The sequence below is a fragment of the Anomaloglossus baeobatrachus genome, chromosome 12 (genome assembly GCF_048569485.1).
Source record: "Anomaloglossus baeobatrachus isolate aAnoBae1 chromosome 12, aAnoBae1.hap1, whole genome shotgun sequence".
Classification (NCBI taxonomy): domain Eukaryota; kingdom Metazoa; phylum Chordata; class Amphibia; order Anura; family Aromobatidae; genus Anomaloglossus; species Anomaloglossus baeobatrachus.
This window is the reverse complement of record NC_134364.1, coordinates 92304887-92314749: the sequence shown is the minus strand read 5'-3', so window position 1 is coordinate 92314749 and position 9863 is coordinate 92304887. Positions and strand designations below refer to the sequence as shown.

General features: G+C 46.5%; 1 protein-coding gene across 1 annotated transcript in view; it reads left to right on the top strand.

Moving 5' to 3' along the window:
• The first annotated feature begins 2955 nt into the window (after nucleotides 1-2955).
• Nucleotides 2956-9863, top strand: part of SV2A (synaptic vesicle glycoprotein 2A) — a 137686-nt gene continuing 130778 nt past the window's right edge. Inside the window, exon 1 of the mRNA XM_075330496.1 lies at nucleotides 2956-3168. The gene's annotated coding sequence lies outside the window, so the exon portion shown is untranslated. The remainder of the gene's footprint in view (nucleotides 3169-9863) is intronic.

Below are 9863 nucleotides of genomic sequence, written 5' to 3'. Positions count from 1 at the left end.
CATTATACTGGGGAGGATGTACTGTGGGAACATTATACTGGGGGAATGTACTGTGGGGATATTATACTGGGGGGATGTACTGTGGGGCATTATCCTGAGGGAATGTACTGTGGGGACATTATACTGGGGAGGATGTACTTTGGGAACATTATACTGGGGGAATGTACTGTGGGGATATTATACTGGAAGATGTACTTTGGGGACATTATACTGCAGGAAGTACTGTGGGAACTTTATACTGGAGAGGATGTACTGTGGGGCATTATCCTGGGGGGATGTTCTGTGGGGACATCATACTGTGTAGAGGGGAGGTATCATTCTCTATGTGGACTATAAACACGATATCAGTGGGTGAGAACATTTCTGGGCTTTACTAGAGACACTTTTTTTGTGCGGGCGCAGTACTGGGTCTGCCTTGGTGTATTAAAACTTTTCCTACATCCTGTACAGATCCCTCTTTCCTGCCTTTAATAGTTAGGAGACATCTAGGTCGTCTCTAATTGTCATCCTTCTCATGTCGCCATGTGCACCCCCTATTTGTAGAGTGATTATGATTCCCACTCATGGTCAGGTTTGATAGCGCGAGAGATTCTCTCCTCGGTATAAGAAGAGGCATAATAGGAAAATAATAAGTCTCCAGTGCATTGTGAATTTCAGTAAAACTCCGCTGTGAAATCGACTATTTTGCACAGTTCATAATTGTGGATTCTGGTTTACGGCCTTGGTAAATACCGCTATCCTGGGAGTCTTTCCAGAAGGATGATTAGTGCTTAGTGATGTCCGCACAGTCGGGGAAATATGTGCATATTTTGATCGAATTTTTTTTTGCTTTATTTATCTTTGTTACCCATTTTTTAAAGGCTCCGCTCTGATTGATCAGTTGCTATGGAAACTAAGATAATTTTAAGTACAGTATCTTTGCACACCCCCTAGAAGCCACAGTCAATATACCTACAGCATCTAAACAGTTTAATGGAAACCATAAGCCTGCTCATTAACCAAATAAATCCCTCCCCTCCGTATAATCAAAGTGCCGCTCTCCTGTCAGATTTCGTAGACTTTCTATTAAATCCGTTTCGAAGGAGAGCAGCTCCCTCCACCCCTCTGTTTTAGTTTTGTGGGGTCTTCGGACCTAACTGCGGCATCTAAACTGTTAACAGGCCTTGCAGACTTCCGTTACGTGGCTATTTCTGCGCGTCCTATTGTACTAAGACATGGATGTCAGAGTTAAGCATAATGTAATTGATATGCATTGGAGCTGTATAAGCAAAACGGTGTCACATTCTGCAAAGCTGCTTTACTTATTTTTTGGGGGGAGTTTGCAAAGCTGCGCATTTTCAGTTTGCTTAGATATTTTCCACTAACAGCCGGGAGGGATTCTTCTCTCCTACAGCAGTGCTGTAAGTGACGGCACATAGGAGGCTCCACTGCACAAGCCGCGGATGGCAGTGAGGGATCAGATAAAAGTCACTCTGCACCCGAGGTCACACATCTATTTATACATCAGCAGAAAAATGGAGGCAAGCGCAGCCGGCGCTCATTATCTACAGCCCTCTGTGGCACAGTTTGGAGGATTGTTTCACACTGTGAATGGCCACAAAACCAAGAGTGATTGGGGGCGGAGGGGTCTGCTAAAGGTCTGCCATCGTGTAACACTTTGTGTTTCGATTTCTCACCCTTTTCAAGAGCTCTGCTTGATATCAGAGAGTTGACCTATTTTATTTTACATATCATGAGGGCATCTATGACTGTACATTTTTACAGGGACGTCTGTGACTGGTGCACTGTTATGGGGGCGTCTGTGACTGTACATTGTTATGGGGGCATCTGTGACTGGTGCACTGTTATGGGGGCATCTGTGACTGTATATGGTTTTGGGGGAGTCTGTGACTGGTGTATTGTTATGGGGGCGTCTGTGACTGTATATGGTTTTGGGGGAGTCTGTGACTGGTGCACTGTTATGGGGGCATCTGTGACTGTATATGGTTTTGGGGGCGTCTGTGATTGGTGTATTGTTATGGGGGCGTCTGTGACTGGTGTATTGTTATGGGGCATCTATGACTGTACACTGTTATGGGAGCGTCAGTGACTGTACATTGTTATGGGGGCGTCTGTGACTGGTGCACTGTTATAGGGGCGTCTGTGACTGGTGTATTGTTATGGGGCATCTATGACTGTACACTGTTATGGGAGCGTCAGTGACTGTACATTGTTATGGGGGCGTCTGTGACTGCACTGTTATGGGGGCGTCTGTGACTGGTGTATTGTTATGGGGGCGTCTGTGACTGGTGTATTGTTATGGGGGCATCTATGACTGTACACTGTTATGGGAGCGTCAGTGACTGTACATTGTTATGGGGGCGTCTGTGACTGCACTGTTATGGGGGCGTCTGTGACTGGTGTATTGTTATGGGGGCATCTATGACTGTACACTGTTATGGGAGCGTCAGTGACTGTACATTGTTATGGGGGCGTCTGTGACTGCACTGTTATGGGGGCGTCTGTGACTGTACATGGTTTTGGGGGCGTCTGTGACAGTACATGGTTTTGGGGGTGTCCGTGAGTACATGGTTGTGGGGGCGTCGATGACTGTACATAGTTGTGGGGGCATCTGTGACGGGCACTTTCTTTGCACTTTTGAGCTTCACATGAGGTCAGTGACATACCCCTGTGGTTCCAGCCGCTGTCGCCTCTCGCCCTTTGCCTCCCTCCTCCTCTGTGCCTGCTGCGCCCCTTCCCTCCATGCAGCAGTCAGGGGGAGCTGTCAGCTGGAGAACACTAATAATAACACACAATTTGTCAGGTTCAGCTCCCTCAGTGCATTTCAATGAGGGCTGGGGGGAGGCACAGGGAAGCCCGCACCTGCCTGCAGGTGGTAAAGCCGCTGTGTCCTGCCCTCCTCCCGCCCTGACTGGAGAGGGTGTGGGGGATAGATCAGATGGCAGGCCCTGCCGCCTGGGGGAGGCTGTGAGGGGGGGAATAGATGACTCCTCATTGCCCTCCCCCCTATTTGGCTGTGCTGAGTGGTTTCACCCGACGCTCTGTTGTAAGAGCAGCTCTCAATCTGGTACCCAGAGCCTCAGCATCCCCATCCCTCCTGCATCCTCCCACAGAGGCACTGCCCTGGCACCCACACCCACTGCCACAGCCTGGCATGCCGGACACAAGGTAAAGACTACTGCCCAATTTAACCCTTTGCTTCCATTTTGTCCTTGCCCCCCCTCCCTACCTTGACAACGCTTTCTCTAAATATATGCATCCATGTACGTGATTGCCCGTCACAGTTGGCATCGCATATTATGGCCCAGGGTGCATGGGGTTGGCATCGTCCTGGCGCATTAACCCCTCTGCTATAAACTACACTGTGACCTTGGAATATAACCCCAGAAATGGAGGGTGAGGAGGGTGGGGGTAGGTGGGGGGTCCGCTGCTTTTATGGTGTAGTGCCAGGGGGCACAACTGAGTAACACTGGAGGGCATGAGGCTGGGCGTCCCAGTGACATTCGCTGTCCATGTATTGGGTGGTCACGTAACCTTGAGGTGACAGGACGGGAGAGGGTTAATCCCATGTGAATAGTTGTTATTTATCCTCTAATACCGGGGGAAATATTATTATTGCTGATGTATAATATGTCTCATCCAGAGTGACCTTGACTTTCTTAGCCCTAATAGTGGAGCACGCGGCTGTTAATGGCTCGTCTTATAGCAACGAGCTGCCTCCGTCGTTTGCTTTGGGAATTTCCATCCCCCCCGGTGCTCAGGGTGAGGACGGCTGTGGTAGTGCGCTGGAGATCCACGGCCTGGGGCACGATATAACGTACTGTTAAATCTTTATATTGAAACCCGCGACAGAATGGCATTTGTAAGATGGAGAACACTGGTGTCACATATATATATATATTATAGGGCCTGAACCTGCGAGGCCGGGGTGCACAGGGCTGCCGGGTGTGGGGCGTCCTCTGCACCCCTTGTGCCCTGTGTAGAACAACTTGTCCCTTTCTATATTTGATGCACAAATGACTTCACCCACGACAAAAACCAGCCAGACGGAAAAACCTAAAGAAAAATCACCCGGGGTTGTGGCATCAAAAATGTACAGTAATTGGCTCCGAAGGCTGCTGGCATCTCTGTGCCCAGTGGCACCGGTTTGTCAGCAGGGTCTGCGTTCTCTATTATTCAGTCAGAGGCCCTGTATCCGGTCAGAGGCCCAGTATGAGGCGTATTATCCAGCCAGAGGCATAGTATTTGGTCAGTGGCGTAATATCCGGCCAGAGGCCCGGTATCCGGTCAGAGGCGTAGTATCTATTCAGAGGTGTAATATCTGGTCAGAGGCGTAGTATCTAGTCAGAGATGTAATATCTGGTCAGAGGTGTAGTATCTGGTCAGAGGTGTAATATCTGGTCAGAGGCCCAGTATCCGGTCAGAGGTGTAATATCTGGTCAGAGGCGTAGTATCCGGTCAGAGGCGTAGTATCTAGTCAGAGATGTAATATCTGGTCAGAGGTGTAATATCTGGTCAGAGGCCCAGTATCCGGTCAGAGTTGTAATATCTGGTCAGAGGCCCAGTATCTAGTCAGAGGTGTAATATCTGGTCAGAGGCCCAGTATCCGGTCAGAGGCGTAGCATCTAGTCAGAGGTGTAATATCTGGTCAGAGGCGTAGCATCTAGTCAGAGGTGTAATATCTGGTCAGAGGCGTAGCATCTAGTCAGAGGTGTAATATCTGGTCAGAGGCGTAGCATCTAGTCAGAGGTGTAATATCTGGTCAGAGGCGTAGCATCTAGTCAGAGGTGTAATATCTGGTCAGAGGCGTAGCATCTAGTCAGAGGTGTAATATCTGGTCAGAGGCGTAGTATCTGGTCAGAGGTGTAGTATCCGGCCAGAGGTGTACTATTCGGCCAGATGCATAGCATCTGGTCAGAGGCTTAGTATCTGGTTAGAGGCCCAGTATCCGGTCAGAGGCGTAGTATCCGACCAGAGGTGTAGTATCCAGTTAGAGACCAGTATTCAGCCAGAGGCGTAGTATTCAATCAGAGGCTTAGTATCCGGTCAAAGGTTTGGTATCCAGCCAGAGGTACAGTATCCAGTCAGAGGAGTAGTATCCGGCCAGAGGTACGGTATCCAGTCAGAAGAGTAGTATCTGATCAGAGGCCCGGTATCCAGCCAAAGGCATAGTATTAGGTTAGAGGCCTGGTATCCAATCAGAGGCATAATATCTGCTAAGAGACCTGGCATTTGGTCAGATACATAGTATCTGGTCAGAGGCCCAGTATTCAGTCTGAGGCGTAGTATTGGGTAAGCGACCTGGTATCCGGTCAGAGCCACAGTCTCTGGTAAGTGGCCCAGCATTCTGTCTGAGGTGTAGTATACATTTAGATTCTGAAGTATTCTGTCAGAGGCTCGCTATTAAGTTACAAGCCCAATATTCGGTCAGTGGTGTAGTATTTGGTAAAAATGCAGATATCCGGTCAGAGGTGTAGTATCTGGTCAGAGTCCCGGTATAGAGGCCCAAACTATAGAAGCTTGTACCCATTCCCAAGAACTTATACTCTGGGTGCCTTTCCCCATTAATGTCTGCTATCTTACACTCTTTTTATCCTTCATTATATAAAAAGTGGCCATATTTCAGCCATATTTTATGCTTAGAGGCTTCACTCTCACTGACCCTCACCAGCCATGGGGTCATATTATGACTCAGAGGGGCAGGTGTGGTATGGCGGTGTAGACAATCGCTACGTGCCGTATGTAATTTGTGAACGCTGTAGTGTGATGGGGCCGGTGCCACCTGTTACATATGGTGTAAGTCACATGGGTAATCCATAAATAACGCTGCCTGTACACTGCAAAAAAACTGTTATCCCCTACCCCTCTTCTCAGTAGTCATGTGCATACATTAGTGATCTCACCTGCTGCGAGAGTGTGAAATCTGGCAGTAATGCTTGTCGGGGTGTGAAGATGTTTGATGGATATGAGTATAACGTTATTGGTGCAGTCAGGTGTGCTGAGCTCCTTGTACTCAGGAATACAGCACACTGTACCGCCACTAGTGCAACCGTGCCCCTCTTGTTAACAGGGGCTTGGACAACAGGGATAGATACTAGGATAGCCAACCTCACTGGAAGTAGTATTTGTGAATTGTATGGTGATATGATATAGGAGCTGCATTAATAGGGCACAATATATGGACATGGTATAACAGTATTATTTGGGAATGAAATGGAGATATTATTTGAGAGCATTATGTGGTCACTATTTGGCAGATTTTGAACCATAGGAATATGTGGTCACTGTATAGCAGTAATATTTGGGAACTTTATAGTGGTATTATTTCGGAAATATGTGGTAGTAGTATTTGAGAGCTGTATGGCTGCAGCAGCAAGGAAGTATTGTCTGGTAGTTTTATATTGTAATTTTAATTGGGAGCTGTGAAAGTGTGTACTAGAATTATTTGGGAATTATATGGTAGTAGTATTTGGGTGCTGTATGGCAGTATTACTTATGAAGTAGCATCATATGGGGGCTGTATGACTGCATTATATAGCTACTGTATGGCAGTATTATATTGGAGCAGCATGGAAGCATTATGTAGGTAGTTTATGACAATAATATTTAGAATTTGTATTACTTGAGGGATGTATAGCACATTATGTGGGCACTGTATGGCAGTATTTGTGAGCTGTATGGCTTTATTATGTGGGTGCTGTATGGTAGTATTATTAAAAAGCTGTTTGTATTATGTGAGCACTGTATGGCTGTATTATGTGGGCGCTGTATTATTTGCAAGCTGTATGGCTGTATTATGTGAGCACTATATGGAAGTATTATTTGGGAGCTGTATGGCTTTATTATGTGGGCACTGTATGGCTGTATTATTTGGGAGCTGTATGGCTTTATTATGTGGGCAAAATATGGCTGTATTATTTGGGAGCTGTATGGCTTTATTATGTGGGCACTATATGGAAGTATTATTTGGGAGCTGTATGGCTTTATTATATGGGCACTGTATGGCTGTATTATTTGGGAGCTGTATGGCTTTATTATGTGGGCAAAATATGGCTGTATTATTTGGGACCTGTATGGATGTATTATGTGGGCACTGCATGGCAGTAATATTTGGGAGATGTATGGCTTTATTATGTGGGCACTATATAGCTGTATTATTTGGGAGCGGTATGGATGTATTATGTGGGCACTGTATGGCAGTAATATTTGGGAGCTGTATGGCTTTATTATGTGGACACTGCATGGCAGTGTTATTAGGTAGTTGTTTGGCTTCATTATGTGAGTACTACATGGTTGTATTATGTAGGCAGTGTATGGTTGTATTATTGGGAGCTGTATGGATGTATTGTGTGTGCACTGTATGGCAGTAACATTTGGGAGCTGTATGGCTGTATGGCAGTGTTATTAGGAAGTTGTTTGGCTTCATTATGTGAGTACTACATGGCTATATTATGTGAGCAGTGTATGGTTGTTTTATTGGGAGCTGTATGGTTGTATTATGTAGGCACTGTATGGCAGTATTATTTGACACCTGTAGGCCTTTAGTATGTGGGTACTGTATGGCTGTATTATTTGGAAGCTGTATGCATTTATTATGTGGACAATATATGGCGATATTACTTGGAAGCTGTATTGACGTATTTTGTGGGCACTGTATGGTAGAATTATTTGGGACTGTATTGATATATTATGTGGGAGCTATATGGATTTATTATGTGGGCATTGAATGGCAACATTTATATTTTAATTCTCTGGTAGTATTATTTGGAAGCTGTGTGCCTGTACACTTTATTACATGTACCATTTGTTGTGTAATAGATGAAACTGCAGGATATAAGAACTACCAGCAACCGAGGTGTCTGTGCTTTATGTACTGTTTATGTAATGCAGATATTACCCCTCTCGTTTTTCTGATCACGCCATGCTACGCACTCATGTATTTTCGTAACGCACAATATGTGTTGTGTTAGCAAGATACACAAGTGTTATCGCAGGGCAGGCTGCATGCTGTTCCTCCTTGCAAATCATTTTGCTGTCGGGATTGTGCTAGTGATCTATTCTTAGAGGCGCAGCAGCGAGTGAGGCGAGAGGTCTGCGTGTAACAGTGTGTACGACGCACGGGAATCGGATATTTATAGAGACTGCTGCACCAATGCAGCTCACTAATGGCTGCCTAACCATCATTATGGTACCAGACTGGACGACTTTCTGGATTACTAGACTTTTATCTGTGTCCAATTAAAGAGGTTTTGTACCTAAAACTATTTCTACAGGTGTGCTTCCGGGTGCTCAGTGCTGCTTCATTCATACTGGGGACCTTAGGACCACGATCGGTGATCATAAGGGTCGCACCGGTTTTCATGACAGGCACCTAAGTCCCCCCTTACGTTTACTTTACCAGCATTTACTTTTGATAGTTTTAATGGAACCCCCCACATATTATTATGCTGCCAGTTTTGGCCAACACAGCTTAAGGCCCCCTTCACATGTCCGTGTCTCCGGTACGTGTTTGGTCCGTTTCCTCACGTGCCGGAGACACGGGCACACGTAGACCTATTAAAATCATGGGGTCTGCGCTCACGTACGTGTTTTGCCATGGACTGTGTGTCCGTATGGAGCATATGTGTGTCCGTGTGCTCCACACGTAGACATGTCAGTTTTTCTCCGCCATCACAGGTGTCACACGGACCGCACGGATGTGATCCGTGTGACACACACACACCGGACAAAACACACGTGCCTGTGAAATAAAAAGAATTTCTATGCTTGCCTTCTCCAGGACTGCTGTCTCTGCCACTGCTGGCACTTTCTTCCGGCCCCCACTCATTGTGCTCTTGAATATTCACTCCAATGCGGGCCGGAAGCAGCAGCAGCGAGGAGTCGGCAAGGCGGGAGACCGCAGATCAGCACCATGGACAGCAACGCCAGGGAGAGGTGAGCAGAAAGTTCCCGTTCTCCGTGTATTATCATGGATAGCACACGGAGAACGCACGTGTGCCATAAACACGGCTCACAAAGGCCAATACGCACCTTTGACACGTCCGTGAAAAATGTGCGTGATTTGCGTGTGAAGAGGGCCTAAGGGACAATAGAATTATTCGATTGTTGCTCTTTCCGTAAAAAAAAACCCTCGTACGGCAATCGGGACGGAAAAAAATAAAAATTTCTGGCTCAAATGTATTGCCTCCATTCACTCAGAGCAAGCAGAGATCTTGAAAAAGATATTAAACCCTTGCATATTATGCAGCGCCTAAGCTTCATTTACATAAAAGCCGCGGTATCCCAGTCCTGGTTACATTCTCTACAATATAAAAGCTGTTTATGATGCCGCTCCGGAGGGACGGCGTAAGATTTGCTGCGCAGTATTTGTACAGCGGGTCGGTGTGGGGACGTGACATGAATCTTAATGGTAGAGCGCCTCTTGTCTTGCAGTCATGCCTGGGTCACCGTGATTTGGGGACATTAATCAGCCGAACCTTCAGAACGAGCCCGGAGACGATCCCGCCACCCTTGTATATCAGATCTGGGCTGCTGTAACCTTGCGAGGCCATTATAGCGTCTGCAGGGATCGGTGGGAGAAGTGAAGCGTCGGCTCCTCACTCGTACTGATGCATTTTTGAAGACTTTGGATGTCATGTGCCATTTAGTATCTGAATTCAGCAAATTACACCCCTCCGGGCTTCTGAATGTGGTTTATATTCTTCTTGACAGTACAAGGATACTTACAGGGTTTGCTAGAAAACTCGATAAGAATCACTGGTACAGACAAGTAACAAAATGATTATGTTGTCCCGGACTCGAGTCTACAGGGGAATGTGGAGTAATTTTGCAAATATTTCACATCCAGAGCTGCAGTCAAAGTT